This window comes from Macrosteles quadrilineatus, unplaced genomic scaffold, assembly GCF_028750875.1.
Source record: "Macrosteles quadrilineatus isolate MER2022 unplaced genomic scaffold, UCM_ALF_1.0 Scaffold_1__1_contigs__length_201487025, whole genome shotgun sequence".
In the NCBI taxonomy this organism is placed as follows: domain Eukaryota; kingdom Metazoa; phylum Arthropoda; class Insecta; order Hemiptera; family Cicadellidae; genus Macrosteles; species Macrosteles quadrilineatus.
In genome coordinates, this window is record NW_026542594.1 from 187,675,030 (window position 1) to 187,700,828 (window position 25,799).

The 25,799-nt window shown below is 34.8% G+C and overlaps 1 protein-coding gene across 5 annotated transcripts in view; it reads right to left on the reverse strand.

Annotated features, from left to right (window-relative positions):
• The window catches only part of LOC128992122 (regulator of G-protein signaling 7-like), a 119,271-nt gene extending 95,191 nt beyond the window's left edge, over positions 1-24,080 (reverse strand). For 4 of the 5 annotated variants that reach the window (XR_008490697.1, XM_054415568.1, XM_054415577.1 and 1 more), the window contains exons 1-2: positions 23,993-24,080; positions 10,214-10,271 (exon numbers count right to left, since the gene is read on the reverse strand). The gene's annotated coding sequence lies outside the window, so the exon portion shown is untranslated. The remainder of the gene's footprint in view (positions 1-10,213; positions 10,272-23,992) is intronic. The other variant, XM_054415561.1, reaches the window with a different exon arrangement.
• Between the last annotated feature and the right edge of the window lie 1,719 nt (positions 24,081-25,799).

A 25,799-nucleotide genomic window follows, 5' to 3' on the forward strand; every position in this document is an offset into this window, starting at 1 on the left:
AAGATGCCTTCCGAAGTGGACAATCTGAGTGTAGAATCGAAAATTGAAAATGGACAGCTTGTGGTGACCGCCAAGCTGAAAGACGTGGTGTAATGGGGAAATAAATGTGTCGAGAACAACATTTTGGTTTTAGTTTTATTGTTTTTTATTTTACTTCCTTAAAGGTATAACTGGAAGATCCCACAGAGAAGTAAGATACAGAGGAGGTATACAATGGTGCACTGTGGTGTCTAGCACTAGTCGGTGATGTCTTGGGCCCAACACCCTCTCGCCCTTATGTACTACAACGCTCACGGTAGAAGACCCTGTGCCTTGTGCGATAGTTCAGGCTCTCCCTTGCTCACCAAGTATGTATAACCACAGACAAAGGAATTAAATATAGACCGTCAGCTGAGCTGTGGTTACCGTAGCTTCTGGCGCCCACCGCTGGGAGAGCCATGTAGTTGCGACCTACGCGCTACGTAACTACACGGCGCTCCCAGTGTGTGCCAGAACCTATGGTAACCACTGCACGGCTGACAGTATATATTTTATTCTTTTTGTCTATGGTATAACATAATAGAGCTGAAAGCGCACGGTCGTCCTATGTACCTCTGTACTTTCTTCTCTTTAAATATCCTAAGGACATGCGCATGTTGTGATGACACAATTAATTATCATTCTGTAAGTTTGTGTCACTATTGTTCACACCATTACAATACCAAGATATTTCAAATCATATATTAAACATAATACTTTGTCACAGACTCTTCTAATACTCCTTAAAACATCCTGTATTAGAGGAGGCCATGCCCTTTTTTATCACCCTAGATCACGATAATGGATCAGCTGTCAATTTCAATCTTATCTCCGTCCTCGAAGAAGTTGGTTTCGCTACTTCAACCTAATAGAACGATCTAATTATAAAACACAGATGGTTCAAAACCAAACAACAATGCACTAATTATAACATTTATCCTAAAAAGTGGAAAAAACACTTCGTCAACACTTAAAACTATTTATCAAATTATCAAACTAGAACGAAAATCTAAAATTTTACAATTACAACTGACAGGAGGTTGAAAGGGGTTGAAATCAAATTAACGCCATCTCCGAATGTCAGAAGTGGACGGATATAAATCCCGATTAGGTGACGGATTTGTCGGACGAAGAGCAAACGACGATACTTTTGTTGGCTGGGAGCCAACAGCTGTTTATACCTGGTTGATCTACAATCTGACACAAGTGTCGAAAACATTACGGACACAAAATGTAAACACAAATTCCTTTTCAGGACAAGAAACAAAATTATTGTATTACAAGCACAAGTTAAAAATTCTAAAATGTCTTTGGCAGCACGATCAAGGGTTTTACGTAAGCAATTTTTATAGGTGATATTTGATTTTGATAATTATTTGTTCAGAAACAAAGGATATTAGGAGTGTAGAAAATGAGGTTATGTTTTTAAGTCTCGATACATTTAAAACTATCTCTGTTCAAACTCTTCTACTACAAGAAAAAAAACGTTAAAACTGTTCGTATTGGTCACATAGAGACACGGGTTTAATCTAAGTTTATTTATTGACTAGTGTTTGTTTAAAGGTTAAAATATGTCGCTTGGATGAGGTTTTAAACATGTTTGAATTTCAAATTATAGCTGTGACTGCGGCCTTATTTTGCATTTACTTATATTGTTTACATTTCATTCCAACCCAAGTTTCTTAAATAACTTTAATAATAGAAATTTGTATGGTTTACGTTTGTTATTTTACTATGGCTTAAGTCTGTGTCCGTAGGCTTTAATATTCACCAAATACTCAAAGGTCTTTGAGAAACAGCTATGTTTAATTTTAAGACATAACTGAAATTGTTGGGTCACAGAAATATCTTAATTTACAGAAGTATCTTAGGGACAAATAGGTTAATAGACTGGACTGTCTAACTACCTATTCTTATCTACATTGCACACCAAAAAGAAAAGCACCTTAAGTACCGGTATTTCACTCAAATTCATATTATTATTACCTATTGTCCTAGATTTGGAACAACAAGGTTTATATTGTTTGATTAGGGACAAATAGGTTAATAGACTGGACTGTCTAACTATCTATTCTTATCTACATTGCACGCCAAAAAGAAACGCACCTTAAGTACCGTTATTTCGCTCAAATTATTATTCTTACCTATTGTGCTGGATTTGGAACAACAAGGTTTATATTGTTTGAAAGCTACAACATTTTACAGGTATTCTAAATCGTCGTCTTCTCCCCGTAACCCACACTCCACCACCCCAACTTCCTCTACTCCCGGTGCCACTGGGGCGAGTCCCGTCACGACGGCAGTGCTGGTGGACTCCTCCAGAGGACGACGGTCGTCCCCGGGGCCCCCGCCGCCGCTGGGTCACCCCCACCACCTACGAGTATACCGAGGACATGGAGGAACTGTCTGGCGTAGTGACGTACGACACGAGCGTCGGTCCTCGTGGAGACATCTACATCACGGTCAAGTGGGGCAATGGACATGTAAGAAACGTTTTTTTTCACGAAGAAAATTTTTTCCACTAGAAATTTTTCACAGATAAAGATTATGAAAACTTACCTAACATAATCTATTCTAACCTAAACTAGCCTGGGGAGTGAGCTGGTCTTCTAGTATAGCACGGGGCTTCTGTTCCCAAGGTCCTAGGTTCAAATCCCGCCAATCACCAATAGATTATATATATATGTGATAATACCTTCACCCTCTGGACTAGAAGGAAGTGATGGGTAAAACAGTTCCGGGCCAAAATCTACTAAAAAAAGGTAACTTAACTGCAAGTAACTTAACTTTCACAGGACACATTTTAACATTGGAAACCCTATTCTTGAAAAGGCCCATGGGAAATTTGCAAGAAATTTAAAGAGTGGTCGAAGAGAATCAATAATTGTAAGTTTCTTGCATAGTAACCTTGCATTTGCTCGGTGTTATGGACCTCCCAATATATAACAATAAAATCAACACACTCCCCTATGGGTTTTAATCGGATGACTTTTTAACTATCTATTTTGTTATTGTAATTTCTTACATGTGTAACGAGAAACCAAATATTTTATGTTACACAGGTGTCACACCTGACGCACACTCTCCCCCCTGGAGTAGACCCGGCCACTGTGCAGACGACATTGAGTGACGATGGCGTCATCAAGATCACCGCCACCTTGAGGTGATGACGTCATCAAGATTAACGGCAACTTGAGGTGATAACGTCATCAAGATCACTGTTACCTTAAGGTGAGGACGTCATCAAGATCCTGCCACCTTGAGGTGATGACGTCATAAAGATCCCAATCACCTTGAGGTGATGACGTCATCAAAACCACCGCTACCATAAATGTTTCAATACACTTTGACTAAAAGTTTTATTCACATTCAAATTAGTTTTTACATTAAAATCTACGCGTTGTGCAGTGGCTCCCTATTAAAAAATAAAGACAAAAACCCCCAACCAATCGACGACTTTGTTAATTTTCAAACAGTTTTTAGACATTTCAAACACATCCCTCTTAAGTATAGCACGAAAAGATTGCTTTAAAGATTCAGCCAGTCTGACTTTTAAATGACACGTGGAAACTAATTTCCCTAAGGTGTTCCGCTCCTGAATCTTCATAACTGGGTGGCAAATTTATATTTCTGACCTAAGTCTAACCTACTTTATGTGTTAGACTTGGATTTCTCTTAAAATACAATTATTTTCCTGTGAACTCTATACATTTCTAACGTTTGCAAAAATGATGAAAAACTTTTTTGGTCATTGGCAATTGGTGTACCATTGCAACCAAGAGCGAGGTAAATTAATCTTTTTAGCTGCACTTGATTTTAAAAATCTAAAATTAAAATATTACAAAAGGGGATTTGTGTAACACAATCTATGAAAAATGTCATTTCAGGGAATGCTTTTTGAAATGAAAAATATCTTTAGTCAAGAATAGAAGTTAGTTAGGACTAGATCTTCTCTACCACTTAACCTCTAAACTCTTTTCATTCACTTATATCGATGAAATGAAAGGTTTTTTAAATACAGCTCGAGGTATGTTTTACTAATTAGCAGTAAAGTGACCTTTTCAGGAACATCAACAGTGGATTCATAGAGTGCATGAGCACGCAATATGGGGATAAATGATGTTGCAGCAACAATGTCGATGTCATAATTTAGAAAACTCATTACACCAAACAGTCTTTTAATTCTAAACTAGCTGATAAAGCAGTTTCCAATACTGAACTTCGTTTTTCTCATTTGAGATTAGCTTTATGATAGCAATACGTGTTTTCCATACAGCTTGGATAATTGGGTTCTGAAATTATGTTGGACTTATTTGCATTATCTTTAGGGATTTCTCAGACGGAATATGATAGAAGTGATTCATAGCAAGCTGTTAAATTAGAAAATGATCTTCAAACTTAAATATGACTGAGGTGTAACTTTAAAGCGCATAGCCCAGCGTTTAATACTTTTCTTTTATACTTTCTTATTAAATGGCGGCCATACAAAGTAGATATTTAAGCCAAGTATGAATTGAGATGAGTGTAGGATGAGTGTCGCGATCTTGTAGTCATACAGCTAATGGCAACTAAGGGACCTACAGTTTATAGTGGAATCCGAACCACATTTTTCCTTGGTATATACGAATTTGTTTAATTATCAGGATAGTACTGCGGATAGTCGTAGTACTCACTCGTGCGGACGTTAATCCACACCAGGGAGTATCGCATCCACAGTGCATGCCTATAAATATCCACAATTCGTTGAGAAGAATGATAATTAAAAAGGTGGTTTCCTTGGCCCCCTTTTATAATTAAGGTTGGTAATTTTTTGTGTGCACATCTACAAAAAGGAAGTAAATTCTAACTTATTAGTTGTATTCAGCTTAAAACTCTTACAAACATAGTATTTGACAGGTTAAGGATATTGCATTGGATTCATGTTGTCAACTCAAGTTTTCTTTAGTCAAGTTTTGAACCCTAGGTGAGTAATTTGCGCACGGGTCGTATTCAGTTAAAGACAAACGTTGACAAAGGGTTCAACCGTCCTCTATGGACACGTTGAATATGTCCCTAGGAAAATACATAAAACCAATCCAACTGTACGGAGATAAATAAAACTATAAACTATGATCACGGTTTTGGACAACACCCTATGGGTTTAATATGGGTCTTCTATGGGTTCTCTATGGGTTTACTATCAGGTTTACTATGGGTTTACTAGAGTTTTGGGATCACCAGGGACAGTTTATACTGATTACAACCCAAAACTATTTGAAAATCCACCTAAAGCTAATCAACTGTTTCCCTAATCTCTATCATCACTACTTCAACGTTTGTAAAAACTGATCAAAACAAAGAATCAAATCCTAACAAATTACATTAAAAACACGCTGAGATTTACAGTGACTGCTTAAGCAATTTGAATTGCAAACTCGCATGATACAGCGAATAAATGAATATGTCGCGATGTTATTCATACATTCCTTCAGATCGCTAGATTCGAAATGTTCTGATGACGGAATATTTGATTCATGCAAATGGTGGATTACCCTTTGCCCTAAATGAGACGAGTTTTAAAATATTTGTGTCGTGTGATAGCTATTTTTCTAAAACCTGTTTAGCTTTTTCTTGTTTTAGCGAATTACCCTATAGGGAAGTAGCTATTACCGTAGGTCACATGGTAAGACCTAGGCCCGGGACCGATTTACTTTTTCATTTTGATGTCCCCAGAGGCCACAAACACTATTCGCTCAAATTTTTATATATGTGTCCATAAGGACATAACTTGAGTAATTTTTGTCCGATTTTGATAAAATTTGGTTTGAAGTTGAAAGGCGAGATAAACTTGAATGAGTTCGCGAACATGCATGATCGGACCATGGGAACGGGGTTTAACGAGGGGTTTTATGGGAGGAAAATGGGGGTTTCTCATTTTTACCCTTAAAACACAAAATTTCCCAATTGACCTTTTTAAAGAGCTTAAAAAACAAATAATTTAGTATATCAAAGTGTTTTTGTACAGTTATTGGTTACGGAGAAAATTTAAAAAATGTTCATTAAAAATTCCCATGTTTTTCTTATGTAGATTATTGAATATTCCCATGTTATTCTTGTGGAGAATATTTTAAGTGTTGTAGTTGGCTGCTGGAATACAGTTACAAACCCACATTGATATTATAAACATACATTGATACAACTGTGCGTTCGTTGCATTTTGTGATTTACATTGGTCATAGATGTGAAATTAGCCTTCAGTCGTTTTGTTGGAACCCGAAACATACATATTCACATATTGTCAAACCAAATCAAATCAAAATCAAATCATCAATCATCAAATCAAAATTTGATAATTTGTCTGATGTAACCATTGAGGGAAAAATCAATCATGATTCTCTGACATATAGACACACATACATTCGCATTTTGCAATACTATATGTAGGATTCATTTATCATTTAGTAAAAGATAAAGAAAACACATACGCTGAAAAGGTAGACAAGAATTGGATATGAGGGGAAAGACGGACAAAGGGGAAAGGGGAATGAGGGGAAGTGTTGGGGGAAACTAGAGCAATTATCCCCACAAGTGGGACCTTTGAAGTCGCTAAGTTGGCAGCGCTACCTCTCGTCCTCGGCTGAATAAATGAAACCAGCCTGACCTTAAATTAACTTCTGGTCTGGCAAATTTATTTCTTCCCCTGCTTTTATAGATGTAGTTTATTGTGTTCCAGTTTAATAAATCGCTGAATTTAATTCAAAGAGTATTACGTTTGTTCTTTATTGATTATGATTATAAAAAGAGGGTGTTTATATTTTTAGTACCACTTCTGGTTGTGACTTTTTCAGTTTTAGATTTGTTACCTCAAAGCTGTGTAAACAAAGGTACACTTAGTTTAGGTTAGACAGGGGAGTATTTTTATCGATAATTGAGTACTCGACCCCTGTTTCTCCCAAAAAAAACTATACATATTAGAAACCTTTCAATGAAATAAATAATTAACAAATGCCCGTTTGTATTTAGTCTACCAAATTAAATCAAACTCTCCCATACAAAAACGTATTTCCATCCTAGTATATTTCAGTTGCTAACTTTGTCGGTTTACAAACCAAACAAATCCAATGTAGATTCCCTAGTGATTTTGAAATAATATTAATTCCTTAATTTCCATTTAGTGAGTTGTTGCTAAGCAATTTGTTTAGAATTAACAAACTGAAGATAGTTATGGATAACAAGATTTTATGTGATATACGATTTTCAAAAGGGTGATACTTAATCAAAATAGATGATCCCGAAACGCTAACCACAAAACTGGTTAATTCTTAAATATTTTCGCGAATAACTTTGTTACTCTGTTTAAAAGTGTAGCCTAATCGGAATTTAATTGTAGAACTATTATTAATATCCAGTATACTGCTTAGAACCATTAGAGGCGATGTATCATACAGAGTACGGAAATGTGGAGCGTTAACAGTGATGAATGCGGGTTAGATAAACTGAACTGATGAATTTACATGATCTTCTGTAACTGAGTCTCCTTCCACTCACCTATAAAGCGGTTACAGTAGTGGTAAACTACAGTTGAAATTTAGAATACTGTGTTGTTTTTTGTTTGATTAATTTTCCTTAGTTACAATACCATGTCATTTTGTAATGGTGAACACGATAAAAGGGGAAAAAACTCAAATCGCTAAAATACTTTTGGATAAGTTTAGGATCGAATCCAAATTCACGCATTGAAATCTATGGTTAAAATAACTAGAATACCCCCGCCGCAGCAAACCTGCAGACTAAGCGAATTTCCATTTGCCTGGCTGGATTTCTACTAAAATATTCCCTGAAAATTGTCAGATTTATTTCCTATTTAAATAACATTAATTTTAATGAGTACCTAGGTTTGTTGCTACAGGGAAGGTATTGAGGTGTGTTTTTGACTTATTCTTCATGAGAATAGCATGGGAATTTTAAATTTAAAGTTTTTTTAATTTTCTCCGTAACCGTTAGGCATACAACAATGCTTCAAAATACAAAATTATTTATTTTTTAAAGCTCTACAAAATGGTCTGGAAAGATATTGTAAAATTCTGATTCTACCCGCCAAAAAAAGTAAATACTGTAACATTTTTTTGGTAAAATTGTTTACAATGTGTTTAAACAAACAAGCTTTTTACAGGTATAAATTTATCGATTGCATGGCATACAAAGTATTGAGTTTATCACTAGCTATCCCAATAGGCGTAGAGTAAAAGTGTAGTGTACCTTATTTGTATCTATTCAATCTGATTGGAAAAATTGTCATATATGAGGAAAATGTTCAAAAAGTATTGGACATAAAAGAAAAAAGCTATTTTTAACCCCCCTCCCCCCCTTCCCATCTTTATAAGAAATTAACAAACGATAAATTAACAAGCCGTGTTTCCAGTTATTTGTGTAGAACTAAACTCCATTGTTTTACCCTAAAAAAATTTCTTTGTTTTGTTATTTAGGTCAAAATATGATACTCGCTTCTAGAGAACCTAGCGAGTTTCAGATACTCGTAACTTCGTAACAGCAATTTTCGTCATTTGTTTAAATCATGTTTGGAAAATCACTCATGGAACAAGCAAGTGCAACAATTTATACTTTTCTGTTATGTAACTTAAAGATGTAATTTATTTGTCCTAAAATCTAAATGTTTATGATTTAAAAACTTCATTGCTGCAGTTTCAAACAATTCAAACAATAAAATACTAATTTTCCAAACTTGACTCATCAACTCACTGAAATTATCTTTACATTAATATGCAGTTATCAGACTTGTAGAGTCTTTCAGGATAAGAAAGTTTCCGGATAAACCAAGAGGGTGAAACTCATTGAATTTCCAATCCTGTGAGGCCAGATAAGAAAGGTGTGCTTTGGTGCTTTCCACTTACTTAACTAATACACTAAGAGGTTGGTTTATCTTTTACACGAGGACTTTCAACTAATAAAACGTGAAATTCGAGTTTAAAGTGATTACTGAATTTGATGTACACATTTTGGTGGATAAAATTGTGATTTCGTTTCTTACCTAGTTTCTCGATGAGAAAACACATTTTTGTGGATAAAATTGTAATTTCGATTTTACCTAGTTTCTCGACGAGAAAACACATTTTGGTGGATAAAATTGTGATTTCGGTTTTAACTAGTTTCTCGATGAGAAAACACATTTTGGTGGATAAAATTGTGATTTCGGTTTTTACCTAGTTTCTCGATGAGAAAACACATTTTGGTAGATAAAATTGTAATTTCGTTTTTACCTAGTTTCTCGATGAGAAAACACATTTTGGTGGATAAAATTGTGATTTCGTTTTTACCTAGTTTCTAAAAATGGTCAAAAAAAAACATAAAAAACATGGTGAGAAAACATAGTGTTTGACCGGAAAAATACACTGTATTAGTATTATATGATTAAATGCATTGTACTCGAACACAGACGGGACTATTTGATTCAAATAGGATTTATTGCAGTATATTCCGAAAAATAGAAATTTTACCAAGCAGCACAAACGGCATAATATCAACTACACAATCAATTAATATCAACACATATTGTATAAACAAATTGAATTCAATGGACATTTGTTAACATTGCCCACATCGGTTTTAACCACTTTATGTTCTCCACACGAATGTCAGTATTGGAATTGCAGCACAAAAACTATGGTTGGTAAAGACAACATTGATACATTTTACTAAATTTGTTTAAGATCAACTGACGATTTGGCATGTAAAAATAATGTTACATGTATGAAAGGTAAAAGTAATTGTTATTCTAGCACCTGTTGGTTGCTTTTTGACCTCTTTGATAAAATTGATTCTATAGGTAGGCCTGCGGCTGTCTGCGTGTATGTTGATAGGAAAACACCACTGAACTGAGTGGGAAAATTAAACATAAAAGTAAGTCATGAACCCGACGACGCAAAGTTTTATGTCCGCAAAAGTTGTAAAAAATTAAAATGGTTTCCTTAATGATTGTGCGTGTGTAGCTGTTTCCTTAGGTGAATTTGGATAACCAAATTGTTCTCTTTCGTGTCCTTAAACTGAGGGAAGAAAATAGTGATAAATATATTTATATCATCTTGTTATTAATGTTAGGATTTTGCAACGAATAGTTTTTAGTCTAGTGCTAAAACACGAGGCATCAACAACATTCTCTACTCACTACGGTCTACGGAAGTAATTGAACAGTGCTTACAGTTTTTTCAGAACGTCCCCTCACCACACCGTCATGACTCGGTATACGCGGTACATACCTGTGAACAACATACAGCTGTTTAACATACAATATCAACACAAACAACACCGTCATGACTCGGTATACGTGGTACATACCTGTAAACGACATACAGTTGTTATACATACAATATCAACAATACAAACAACACCGTTATGACTCGGTATACGTGGTACATACCTGTAAACGGCATACAGTTGTTAAACGTACAATATCAACAACACACACACATGACTCGGTATACGCGGTACATACCTGCAAACAACATACAGCTGTTAAACATACAATATCAACAACACAAACAACACACACATGACTCAATACGCAGTACATACTTGCGAACAACAACATACAGCTGTTAAACATACAATATCAACAACACAAACACACATGACTCGGTATACGCGGTACATACCTGTGAACAACATACAGCTGTTAAACATACAATATCAACAACACAAACAACACCATAATGACTCTGTATACACGGTACATACCTGCAAACAACAACATACAATTGTAAAACATACAATATCAACAACACCGTCATGACTCGGTATACGCGGTACATGCCTGTGAACAACAACATACAGTTGCTTAACATACAATAGCAACAACACAAACAACACCGTTATAACTCGGTATACGCGGTACATAACTGTAAACAACATACAGTTGTTAAACATACAATATCAACAACACAAACAACACCGTTATAACTCGGTATACGCGGTACATAACTGTAAACAACATACAGTTGTTATACATACAATATCAACAATACAAACAACACCGTTATGACTCGGTATACGTGGTACATACCTGTAAACGACATACAGTTGTTAAACGTACAATATCAACAACACACACACATGACTCGGTATACGCGTTATACCTGTGAACAACAACATACAGCTGTTAAACATACAATATCAACAACACAAACACACGTGACTCGGTATACGCGGTACATACCTGCAAACAACATACAGCTGTTAAACATACAATATCAACAACACAAACAACACACACATGACTCAATACGCGGTACATACTTGCGAACAACAACATACAGCTGTTAAACATACAATATCAACAACACAAACACACATGACTCGGTATACGCGGTACATACCTGTGAACAACATACAGCTGTTAAACATACAATATCAACAACACAAACAACACCATAATGACTCTGTATACACGGTACATACCTGCAAACAACAACATACAATTGTAAAACATACAATATCAACAACACCGTCATGACTCGGTATACGCGGTACATGCCTGTGAACAACAACATTCAGTTTTTAGTGGTACAATATCAACAACACCGACATGACTCATGTTAAGATATGGATTCTTGTTAACCAAGAAACAAACTGCGTTCAAGGATATACACATAGACCTTTCATGGAGAGAGATTCAATGATGAAAAGTTGTGACTCGGACTTAAGTCTCTCTCAACGACAAGATCCTCTTTCTTAAAGAGAGAATGCCAAAGAAAACCCCCTTTAAACTTGTTGTTATAGGTTATGAAATAGGTAAATGATTACAGTGACGCTGAGGTCGCCAGGCAACAGACTACATCTGGTCTCGGCGTTGCTAAGATACGGGAACAATCAATAGCATCTTTGAGGCCAAGATTCTTTCATTAAGTGATTCTAATATCACTTCCGCGCTGAGTTGGCGAAGAAATCACCTGGGTAAAGTTTTTAAATATAAGTTGTTTTCTTGGAATGTTCTGTTGAAATTTTCATTGTAATTAATAATTGTGCTCAGCCAGTTTAGTGTTAAGATTACTTACTTAAACATTTTAAGTTGGCCGTTCGTAAGTTAAGAAAAACCCCCCGCTGCAGCAAACCTGCAGACTAGCGAATTTCCATTTAACTGGATTTTCTCCTATTCCCAAAAACTTGTTTGCATCACTATACGCCGTCTTTGTAACCAATTAATAACTTTACACTTATTGCCCTCTGTTATTTAAGGTGAGTTTGTGACTTCGCAAGTTTTTCTCAACACGATGTTTTCTAAATAAAACTCTAAAGTTCCACAGGTTACTTTACAATTCCTACAGCCGTTGTTTGCCACATTTAACAGCTTTCCACACAACAATTCTCTCTCTTGAGGGTTGTAAAATGACAAACACAGACTCATTCCACGTCTCTGCTCCCTGATATACATCTAGACCTATCTCGTGAGTTCTTTGTTCAAAATAACCTTTTATAACGGTTCATCAACGTTGGCGATCGAATTAATTTTAGAATTCTTAATCGTGTTGTAAAAAGAATTTGCAACGTTTCAGAGTATAAGCTCTGACTATGGAGTATTCCGACTGCATATTAGGTCTGTTTTGATTTCAGAGATAACATTTTAATACGTAAAATAGATAGTAAGGGAAAGACTTAGTTTTAGATTTTACATTTTCGTAAAACCTACTTTTAGCTTTTCATCCACTATAATTTGTGACTCATCTTTCAAATCATTTTCCAAAATGTAGCAAGTAAAATAATTGAACCATTTTCTTTGAAAATAAATTTACTATAGTTTGTAACCTTATTTAAGTTACCTTCAGTATCCGAAAGTCAATGGTAAAACCAGCGATAACATAAGACTAATGGTTGGGTGGATAAAACATAATATTAGGTTATTTCCGGCAAAATAAGGTTGTCTCGAAAAGGGTAATAGCAATATAATTTTATCTTCACAACTAGTCCAGTCAATGAATGATCCAAAAGTAGGTGTAGAGTGCGTGAGCAGGTAACTAAGCGATTCCTTCCTTAGCTGTTGTCATATATGCACAAACAAAATAATAATAGGCCTAGTGCTGCACCCTGTTGGGCAACCTTCTATTTTTTTAATTCTACTGCATATTATAGAACCAACTTGGAAAGTTGAAACAGCTGACTAAATTCTTTAATTCACTTTAAATATGAATACTCATAAGTTTAACATGGGGAACTATAGAGCCACTGGGGTGGAGCCCGAAAGGATTTTTGAGATAAGAATATGCCTAAGTGTTAATAGGGAATGTGAGCTATCATCATGCCAAATTTCAGCCCAATCCGTCCAGTAGTTTTTGCGCGATTGAGCAACACACAAACTCACAAACTTTCAGATTTATAATATTATGGTGCTTGCCTATCCCGGTTCATCAATAAGGAAAGTCTTTGGTTATTTAAGTTCAAAAATAGACCCAGCTGTCCTTGATAATTGGTATTTTAATACTGTAAGTTGTCCTGAAAAAAAAACACCTGATCGTGTTTAGTACAAAGATACTGCAACTCTACACACAGCTTGCATTCAAATACAGCCATACGTGAGTTGAAGAATTGAATCAAATTGCACAAAATGGACACAGAAGTATCAGGGGAGCATTAGAGCTTCGCTCGTTGCTGCCCTGACGTCAATTTCACCACCAATTTAACCTCCTAAGAGCACAATAGTTAGTAGCAGAGTAAAACCAAAAACCAATACTACTGCCCAAAACTCCAACACCAAAAGGATTTAAAATATTCGTCCTGGCCCTTACTTTAGCTGCAGTTTTTTACATGGGTTTTACAAGTTAGATCATCTAGGCTCACCCTAATATTGTGGGTTAAATCATGTCTGTACATTGTTGAATGCGATTAGTTTTAACTGTATGTTACTCAATTATAAGCACACAACTTATCTTTTGCATTTTAATTTTTCTTCCAGGTTTTAAAATTTGTTGAGTGTTAGGTAGGAAGCTAACCTCTCACTTAATTTTTTTTCAAACCCTGGACAGTGCTATCCTAGATGAGATTCTTTGGGCGGAACATTATTTGCATAAACAATAAACAGCAATGTGGTAACACCGTCAAGTAATAATCAGGGTGTTCAAAAGTACTCTTTAGAGGCTTCGGATATTGTTAAATCATCCCTTATTATTACATTTCATCGCTGACATTGTTTAGTCCAGTCAAGGAATGAGGTGTAGAGTGCGTGAGCAGGTAACTAAGCGATTCCTTCAGAAACTTGTTCAGGGGGCTTAGGGTGTTAACATACCAAAAGTCCTGACTCCTAGGTGGTGAGCCAGGGGGTGGAGGGGGGAAAAAGGGGGGGGAAAAGGTACGCATTTTAGGTTTTTTGATTATATCTCGAAAACTATCAACTTTTTGTATACTATAGTAAATTATAAAATTGAAGAAGATTAAATTTTCTACAAGAAAAGTATATAATGTGTTTATTTTGGTTCAACAGATTACGAGTTATAACTTATTTAATTGATATCTTATTAAAATACTCCTTCCATAAGAAATACATGTAAATTAGTATGCGAAATGGGGCGAATCCTATCCGCCCAAAGGAAATATAACTGATATTCTGGAAATCTTGACAAAATTTCCAGTAATTTGACACTTTAACCATGAAATTTTGTCAAAAATTAAAGCGAGGGTGAGCGTTTAAAAATGGGATGATTTAAGGTTTTTTTTATATTTCCAATAAAAAAAACACCAAAACTCGATATTTTGTTACCTCGCCCTCGCCTTAATTTTGGATCAATTTTAATGATTAAAGTGTCAAATTACTGGAAATTTTGTCAAGATTTCCAGAATATTATTTATATTTCCTTTGGGCGGATAGGATTCGCCCCGTTCCGCATACTAATTTACATGTATTTCTTATGGAAGGAGATTTTAATAAGATATCAATTAAATAAGTTATAACTCGTAATCTGTTGAACCAAAATAAACACATTATATACTTTTCTTGTAGAAAATTTAATCTTCTTCAATTTTATAATTTACTATAGTATACAAAAAGTTGATAGTTTTCGAGATATAATCAAAAAACCTAAAATGCGTACCTTTTCCCCCCCCTTTTTCCCCCCTCCACCCCCTGGCTCACCACCTAGGAGTCAGGACTTTTGGTATGTTAACACCCTAAGCCCCCTGAACAAGTTTCTGAAGGAATCGCTTAGTTACCTGCTCACGCACTCTACACCTCATTCCTTGACTGGACTAAACAATGTCAGCGATGAAATGTAATAATAAGGGATGATTTAACAATATCCGAAGCCTCTAAAGAGTACTTTTGAACACCCTGATTATTACTTGACGGTGTTACCACATTGCTGTTTATTGTTTATGCAAATAATGTTCCGCCCAAAGAATCTCATCTAGGATAGCACTGTCCAGGGTTTGAAAAAAAATTAAGTGAGAGGTTAGCTTCCTACCTAACACTCAACAAATTTTAAAACCTGGAAGAAAAATTAAAATGCAAAAGATAAGTTGTGTGCTTATAATTGAGTAACATACAGTTAAAACTAATCGCATTCAACAATGTACAGACATGATTTAACCCACAATATTAGGGTGAGCCTAGATGATCTAACTTGTAAAACCCATGTAAAAAACTGCAGCTAAAGTAAGGGCCAGGACGAATATTTTAAATCCTTTTGGTGTTGGAGTTTTGGGCAGTAGTATTGGTTTTTGGTTTTACTCTGCTACTAACTATTGTGCTCTTAGGAGGTTAAATTGGTGGTGAAATTGACGTCAGGGCAGCAACGAGCGAAGCTCTAATGCTCCCCTGATACTTCTGTGTCCATTTTGTGCAATTTGATTCAATTCTTCAACTCACGTATGGCTGTATTTGAATGCAAGCTGTGTGTAGAGTTGCAGTATCTTTGTACTAAACACGATCAGGTGTTTTTTTTCAGGACAACTTACAGTATTAAAATACCAATTATCAAGGACAGCTGGGTCTATTTTTGAACTTAAATAACCAAAGACTTTCCTTATTGATGAACCGGGATAGGCAAGCACCATAATATTATAAATCTGAAAGTTTGTGAGTTTGTGTGTTGCTCAATCGCGCAAAAACTACTGGACGGATTGGGCTGAAATTTGGCATGATGATAGCTCACATTCCCTATTAACACTTAGGCATATTCTTATCTCAAAAATCCTTTCGGGCTCCACCCCAGTGGCTCTATAGTTCCCCATGTTAAACTTATGAGTATTCATATTTAAAGTGAATTAAAGAATTTAGTCAGCTGTTTCAACTTTCCAAGTTGGTTCTATAATATGCAGTAGAATTAAAAAAATAGAAGGTTGCCCAACAGGGTGCAGCACTAGGCCTATTATTATTTTGTTTGTGCATATATGACAACAGCTAATTTGAACCAAGCAGCAAGAAAAAGCTGTAAAACACAATGAGAACTGTCAAAGTAGGATTGTTTACAGTTAGGTTTGAGTTTTTAAATTAATGAATAATTTGTGATATTGTGATTCTATTGATAATTTATTTTTTTCTATTGTTTAGGTACAGTGGTAATTGTTATTATATATCATTATGGCAATGATAGATGTGTTATACTATATCATACCGTAAATTTATGAACACAATTTTATCAAACTGTGTCCTCCCCTAATTAAAAACGCAAAGTTCGAGTAAAACTGCAATAAGCATTTTATAGTTATATGCCAACCCCGTACGAAGGACGGGTGCTCTGTGACGTATGGCCCTATCGAGTGGTGATAGTGTTTGTTTCGTTTAACGCAAGTACACTGAACCGAAACTGTAAAACTAGAATCATCTCTAGCGTCTGAAGAAGCCATACCACTATAATGTATTTGAATTACGTTCAACTATTTCTCACCGTTTAATATCACAAACGATCTTTGCAAACTTTATCCAAAGAATTGCAATAAGACCCGAGGAAACTGGGTGGTCCGGGGGTGAAAAAGTTTCATTCAAGTTCCCCGGAGGTGGCGTAGGCGGTGTGACGCTCGATAGAAATAGAAATGCCTCTAGCGGTCCTTTATCGAAAGGGGGCAGAACTTCCTCAGGTTGATTAATAAACTTTTTTGGAAAGTTGACTCACGATATTAATTTTTATTATTTTTTGTGCTTATTTATGTGGGAAATAGTTATTTAACACTTTTCACACTTTGTAAACGTACAATGCACAGAGGAAACCGTGAATGGTAATGTTTTGTATTTCACCGTAAGCAATTGTACGATTTCGTTTGCATTGTATGTATATAATTGTACATATTTATTATTCAAAATACCTTGTTGGGATTTCAAAAAGAAAACAGTTTGGCGATCTCAATCACTAAACATCTCAGCAAGACTCATACAATTATGCTTAGATAATCAAGCTCAATCGAAAATGTTAGTTGAAGCTCTAACCCGACCACTGTTTGACACAAACGTTGATAGTTTCTAGATCAAAGGTGTTGTGGCGAATAATTAACAATTCTGGTCATCGTTGTCAGCAGACCTAATAGGTATGTGACTTTGGATACTGCGAATAGACCTTTCATCCTATTGCAAAACCTGGTGCTTTGTTATTTAGGAGTTGCTAATGTTTCTGCATCACGATTCGTAAAACAAAGTTTCCACGACTTTTCGAGATGCGGTGAGAAAGTTACTGAACCCAAAACTTATAAAGATTAGTAAACAAACCACAGAAAAATTTAGAAGTAAAATACCCCCGTCACAGCAAATCTACAGCTTGAAGTCAAAAGCTGGATGCTGGGATTTGAACACGAGCTGCTCTGTGTGGTTAGGGTGGGGTGCTCTAACCACTTGGACAAATATGTAAAAAAATTGAACTCCTAACTAACAACATTGTGTTTCATATGGTATTTACCACTGTACATTCGTCAAATTGTAGTTTTCAACTGTCAACCATATGTAGGAAACACTGTCTATTCATCGACCTTCCTCAAAGTCCTTTGGCTTCACATAAAGTGAACGTTTACAACGTCAAAGGAACATATCATTATCCTACCCTTGTAAGCGACGTAGTAGGCGTCGAGGTGAACAACCTGTAAGTAACAGTTGGGAGAAAATAATGAGTGAAAAATAAAAATTGTTATACAATTCTTTGAAAATATTCGTGGATATTTTTGCTCATGTCTCATCATCACTAGAACTGATTGAAAGCTAGGGAAAGTAAATCTAGAGCAAGATAAAATCGGCTGACCGTTTTTTCACCACTCTAAATTAGAGGTTTGGAAACCATTACTTTCTCTGGTATCAGCTGTTAGCGAAAATAACTACACATTTCAAAAGGTTTAGTTATCAATTCATGAGTGCTATGTTTAAATCGCTTGACTAAGTACCACCTTTGTACCAATATACAATACAATACAATACAATACAATACAATACAATTGTGACCAAATAAGTCTTCGTGGGAATTCTACGCTCCAACTGCTCACGCCATAAAGCTGGAACTGCTGGAACTGAACATCCATTTGGCGAGTAAATATGCGCTGGAGTATTGCTCTGTGCACGGTCTACTTATTCCTCTGTGGCGTCGCAGTTCTGCCAACATAAACATGAAACATGTACATTGAACAAGCTGAGTTGTCACTGTGATATTGAACAACGCAAATTGACTTCTTCGCCCCGATTTCCATTTAGAGTGATAAAAAGTACTTAGGAATAGTTTTAGTTTAAGATACGGATTTGAATGTCTACACTTTAGGAAGTCGGTGTAAAGTTAGTACCATAAGATAAAACATCCCCTTAGTAGATTTTTCATCCTTATGGAACATGGCTTGTGTTGGTTACGTGATGGTACGTGATGGTTGTGATGGTAATACGTTGCATATCTTTGCCAAACTACAAATTAAATTATAAAAAACTACCTAAAAGTTACCTACAGCTAAGACGTCGACTGTTAAAGCTTGGCTTGTCATCACTTGAGCCTGTGTTCTACCTGCGTTAATTTTTCTAAACATGAATATACAAAAAAGATCGATTCAAGTTAGATGAAATGTATGTACCTAAAATATGTTTATTGTTTCGCCAGTTTAAACGTTTGCTTTGGCTACAGTATTCTACGTTTTTAAATAAATTAGTCGTATATGAATAATATTTTTTTATTTTCCTTGGCACGGAAGAAGACATCTCGCGTAGAAGTTTAAGTCATGTTTTCTATTGAGAGAAAATTTTAATTAAATTGTTTTTAACTAAGCGTCCTTCGATCGTAATTAAACTTATCTCTCTGATCCGTTTATACTACAACGTTGAGGTAAAATAACAAGGATACTATGGTATTAAGTGAGTTGTAGTGTTAGTTAGGTGTGTCTTAAAATTGCCATACGAGTCAGAACACATTCACGATAAAAAACGTTCGAACAAATCGCGTAGTTCAATCCTACTACGATAAGATGCTGATGCATAATTATAGTTCCATTCTTATGCATTATATAACTGTGCAAAACACTTAAAAAATCAACTTCTTGAACACTATGACATGTTCTCAGAAACTATAAGCACAAACAATTTAAGGCAAAATAAAACTTGAATAGCACACTCTACGAGACCCTATTTAAATACTGTTTTGTCTGAGAATAAAACTGGATACAGTTGTTTCATACAGATGGAATGTCAACTCCAGTATTCAAAACCAATTCTAAATGTGATTTTGTATACAGTGCATTGCAATCTCCCTGCTTATTTACTTGTACTAAATCGTTCGACCCACTAGTTACATTTAACATTTTAAATCGAATTCGCACTTCATCGAAGGCATACAACAGTTTAACATAAATCTGTACAACAATAACTGTTCCCAACAATCGCCACAAAGCCAAGCATTGTTGAACAGAGCATTGTTGATAACAACACGTACTTGACTACAGGTGACCGTGTCACTTAAACCTGACGTCACTTAAATACTTGTGTACAGGAAGTGGTCGACAGTGACGTCGACTTCCGTTCCGCCCCTCTTGAACATTTCTCGTTACTTGCATTTTTTCCGTCCCAAAAAGAAATTAAGTGTAGTAAACACGCTTAATTGAATTTCCAGTTGACTGGTTTGATTTTTATTGAGGCCTATTCATGAAGGAAGATTCGCAATAAGATTTATCCCTAATTGAAAATCGGTCGGGTGTGTAAGGCTTTGTAAATTAATAAATTCAGCCTTTAAGAAACTCATATTTACTTCAATAAGATTTGTGAATTCATTTAAGTTTCAATATAATCGTAATTTGATCATGTAAAAATTTAAGTTTTCAAATTACGTAAAACTGTGTTATACTATCAGTTCAATTGTTCATGTGAATATTTCTTTCATTGAAAGTTGAGTTGTAGGAAGGATTTTTATTTTACTTTTGACTATTAAACTAAGTCCTCTTATTATTCGTTGGTAGGTGGCTAACACGGTGTTGACCACAAATACATTTCTTAGTAAACCTCTCGTTGTCATGGTAAGTCGTAGCCAATGATAAAGAAGGACGTAGTGTATTCTTAAACAAACTCACTGCTGTCAAATAACAATTCTGTTTATAAAGTAAACAAACTTATAATTAGAGTATATAAAACTCCTCATGGAGTAATCATCTTGACGGATCAGCCGAAGAAAATTATCAAACACATATCTGAACAGTTTAAGTAGACGAAGTTTCGTTTACTTTTTGGTTTTTGTTATTTTGAAAACACTTTAGAATTTTTATTATAATGCTGTTTTATTATAACCATTTTTTTAATTTGTGTTTCATTGGTGGACAGCGCCTTTACAGTCCGACCCGCTAAAACAGTGACGAGTAAAAAGTGCCTGAGGGGCTAGCCATAGCTGACCTCTACGTATGTTAATGTAATTAATAATGCTATTTTGTTTCTTATTAAGCTGTATATAGCAATGTAATGCTGATCGGTTAATAAATTGTTATAAAACACTTTAGAATTTAATTACAGGTTAACTCGTAACCATATTTTATGTCAAGAGTTATATCTATTAAATAGGCTGACACAAATCGTAAAATCTACCCTAAAATAAAAGAGAATCATTGCCTACATCAAAGAGCACGAAAATAACATAAAACAACCGTGCTTAATATTTTACTGGATGAAAAGTCTTATTACACCATTCAAAAGCAATTTTATTGTCCATGATCGAATTGTTTAAAAAATAAAAATCTATATAGCCACTGATGTATCGTGTAAAGTCATAACAGTTTTCGAAGGACATATAAAGATATGGCCATTATATGACTTTGAATATACCTACTTGCATTGTTAAATCTGAAGCCCTTTTTGTGTTTCATGTAGGTAACGTTCAGAGTGCGTTGATGTAGACTATGTTTGTTCTTTTGGATAAATTTTACGATACTTTTTGGTTGTACCAGAAAAGGATATTGTTCATAATTAGACGGATTTTAAAGTCGTCTTAAAAGAGTAAATAACTAAAAAAAAAATATTAAACACTAGCAGAGTACCCGTCCTTCGTACGGGGTTGGCATATAAGTTAGTATGAATGTTTATTGCAGTTATACTCAAGCTTTGCATTTGCAGTGGGGGAGGACACAGTTTGATAAAATTTGCTTCTTTAAACTTATGGCACAGTATACTATAGTATTACACATATAGTTCTACCACTTCACCTAAACAATATAGAAAAATAAATTATCAACAATTCGCAAAATATCACAAATTATTCATGAAATGAAAAACATAAACATAACTGTAAACAATCCTACTTTGACAGTTCTCATTACGAATCACAGTTTTGTGTTACTGCTTAGTTCAAACAAAGAAAATAGAACCTTTAGGTTCTATTTTCTTTGGTTCAAATTAGCTGTTTTCATAAATGCAAAAAAATATAGTGCTGCACCCTGTTGGTAAATCTTATAACTTTTTAATGCTTTTCCATATCATAGAACCAACTTTTTCAGTTGAAACAGCTGACTAAATTCTTTAATTCCCTTTAAATATGAATACTCATAAGGTTAACATGGGGAATTACAGAGCCACTGGGGCGGAGCCCGAAAGGATTTTTGAGATAAGAATATGCCTATATGTTAATCGGGAATGTAAGCTATCATCATGCCAAATTTCAGCCCAATCCGTCCAATGGTTTATGCGTGATTGAACTTCAAACACACAAAGAAACAAACACACAAACTTTCACATTTATAATATTAGTAAGATAACAACCCCCTTTACACAAACCAGTACGGAGAGAACTATAGTCTGTTCACAATATTTAGGCGGTTTGAGGGGAAGTCCCCCACTATTTTCTTACTGAATTATGAAACAGCTGATTGATGTTTTGGCAGACCTCAGCTGTTGAGTTATTGTTTTGAAGGATCAAGTGGATGAGATAGATTTCTCCCTCTAAAAACGACCTAAATATTGTGAACTGAGTATAATATTGGAATTTTATTGTAGCTGATCCATTAATATGTTAAGTCCACAAAGGGTGTGTTAATCTATGAATGTACACTGAAGCTTCCAGAGTTAATGAAAATTGTTATAATTCCTCCAACTTTTACCCTAACAGCTGTTTTATAATAATTTTCAATCACCATGGTAGCCTGAACCGATGACTATTTTGGTAACACGCGCTACTGGAGGACCCTTTATCGTGGTCCCCGGGGTCCCCTAAAGGGGGGGGGGGTTTCCTGCCACTTAGCTAATAGGTAACGGGGGTCACCGCTCCTACCTAAGTAGGGAATCCCCGTGCGTTGTATCGTGATCATATATTCAGATAGATTGACCATTATATCACAGGATGGGGCTGGCCTTGAGGCAGTGCCTCCCTTATTTCTTTATTATACCTACATTGACGTTAAGCAAATTTGTACTCTTTGCGGGGCTTGAAAAGTGTAATACCCATCATGTAACAATATATAGATTTTTGCTATTGCTAAAATGTTGCATTATAGAAATAAATTGCATTGTAAAATGTTTACTCGACCCTAAGTAAGTGATTCGACCTGTATTGAAAGTTGCATTTGTTTTTGCAGCAATTTTTATGCGATTTAACGTAAAAGTTAATTTAGCAATTGTATTTCAATAATATTAGCTTAACTAGCTTGAGGTGAATGCACCAAACAATATTATTATATGTAATTCACGTAGTTAACAATCAATGTACAGATTGACTCCTCTCACTTAATTTTAACTTACATTATTAATGAAACCTTTTTCTTATGTTTTATTGTACCAAAGAGGATTTTATTGCGATTAACATTTTATGAATCTTTAAGTGATGAACTACTAGTACCAACTTTGAACACCAAAGTTCACAGAGTGACAGAGTGATTTGGGTACATAAAAATAGGTATTGTTTACAAATAAAAAAGTTATAAAGCTACTATCTTAATACTGTATTTTTTTATAAGGAGAGTAGTTTATTTGTCATTTGGCACTTATCGTCGAGACACTCGATCGGATCAATAACAATGTTTTGTTTTCTTATATCACTTTTAGGTCATTTATAAAAACGTGTTTCTAGACGAAAGTTTGAAACCGTAACGCATTTTGCTGAAACTGGGGACTAATTAATTATAAGTTGTCAGTCAATATTGATATAACAAAACTGTTTACGATTTATTTTCCAATGATACTGTAAACACCATTACAAAAATTATGTAAATATATTTTAATGTTATTTATATATAAAAATGGTAAACAAATTGAGTAATATAAGTATGTAGTTTTAAACTAGGTAACATCAAATTAAATTTTGTAAAAATGATAAATGACAAATTAATACACACAGATTTTGAGATGATCCCAAAATGGTATGCCCTTTTATTTTATTTCCCGTTTGAGCTTGAGCACTCAAAAACCCCATAGCTCTACAAATGTTTATAGAAATAAAAAAATCTACGCTCAACAAATAAAAAGGTTAACACAATAATAAATTCGAACACAAACATTTTCGCCGTGGTTTCGCGTAGGGTGCGTGCATTGCAGGAGGGACAATTGTGCCAAGTAAATTAGGAACGTGTAGCTACTTACCGACAATTATAACGATTCGTACCATCCGAGGCCACCGACACTTACACCATTTACACGAGCGATGCTGCTCTGTCCACGTTCACTAGGCTACTATTGTGCCCAGCACGGGGACCATCGAGTAGTCGAGTACTCGCATCGCAGTGATCGATTGTGGTTCAATTCGATATATCGAATCGACAGTTGTGAAACATAGTTTCCGTCTGTCAGACACATCTTTAATCTGTAAGCTAGGATTTGGCCACATATAAAATGCCAAAGGCTATAAAATGAAGAAGAGATTAATTAATTTAATTTAATTGTATTTAAAATCGAATTATATTTAATGCATTAAAGACAGCAAGAAACGATTGGGTACATCATTCCAGCGCACAATAAAATGAGACAATAAGTTTACAAAAAATTGAAGACAGATAAAGATAAATTACTATCCAGCACACAAAAAAATTAGACAATAAGTTTACTCAAAATCGAAGACAGATAAAGATAAATTACCATCCAGCACACAAAAAAGGAGACAATAAGTTAACATAAAATTGAAGACAGATAAAGATAAATTACTATCCAGCACACAATAAAATGAGACAATAAGTTTACACAAAATTGAAGACAGATAAAGATAAATTACCATCCAGCACACAATAAAATGAGACAAGAAGTTTACACATAATTAATTGAAGACAGATAAAGATAAATTACCATCCAGCACACAATAAAATGAGACAATAAGTTTACACATAATTGAAGACAGATGAAGATAAATTACCATCCAGCACACAATAAAATGAGACAATAAGTTTACACATAATTAATTGAAGACAGATAAAGATAAATTACCATCCAGCACACAATAAAATGAGACAATAAGTTTACACATAATTGAAGACAGATGAAGATAAATTACCATCCAGCACACAATAAAATGAGACGATAAGTTTATACATAACTAGGTGTAACCCGTCGAAATCGACGGTTACTCTCAAGGCTTACGCTAATTCATCTACGGAAAGTTAGGTTAAGTGGAATATACTTTAAGTAGCTGCTTAAATATTATTTACTCTTTATGCCTTTTTTATAGCCGAAATGTCGTGTTATTTTCAATCATGTTAACAACCCAGTGGGCCGCGGTCCGTAATATAGGATACTGCAAATAATTTCTCAAGATAGGTACCATTTTAGGCAAGGTTACTGTCTTCGGATGTTATTAGACATGATAAGAACACAATAAACTTCTTCTGCAGATAAATAATCTGATAAAGAAATATAAGCCCAATTATAAATGTTACAATGTGAGTTCAAGCATTTTGTAACTATATGGGTAAGTTTCATAGAATTTTTTAGGCTGCTGCTCAGTGCACTTTAAGAATATATATTTTAGAGATAAATTAAATGGTTTTTGTTGCTGAGTAGCGCTAGTAAACATGTACAACCCATTTCGTTATTCTAATAACATTAAAAGGCTCTCTAAGAGTTCAAATTCTTATTTGTATACATATATCTATATTATGTGTTCACTATGATGAATGAATACTTTATAGCAACCTCTCTGAAAAGTCTGTAGTAAATTGCAGATTTACAGCCTTTCTAAATCGTGCTCATATTTCTATATTTTAAATATTGTAAAATGTTTTATCCAGTTGCTGTAAACTACTATTAATTTAACAAAATATGGACACGGCTCAAATGGACAACGTGCCCTTCTGCACTTGTATTATTTTGTATTGTATTACACATTCGACTATTTTTCCAATGATTGAAAACATGTATGACAATAATCTCATGAACCTATGATGATCTGTAGAATAATATG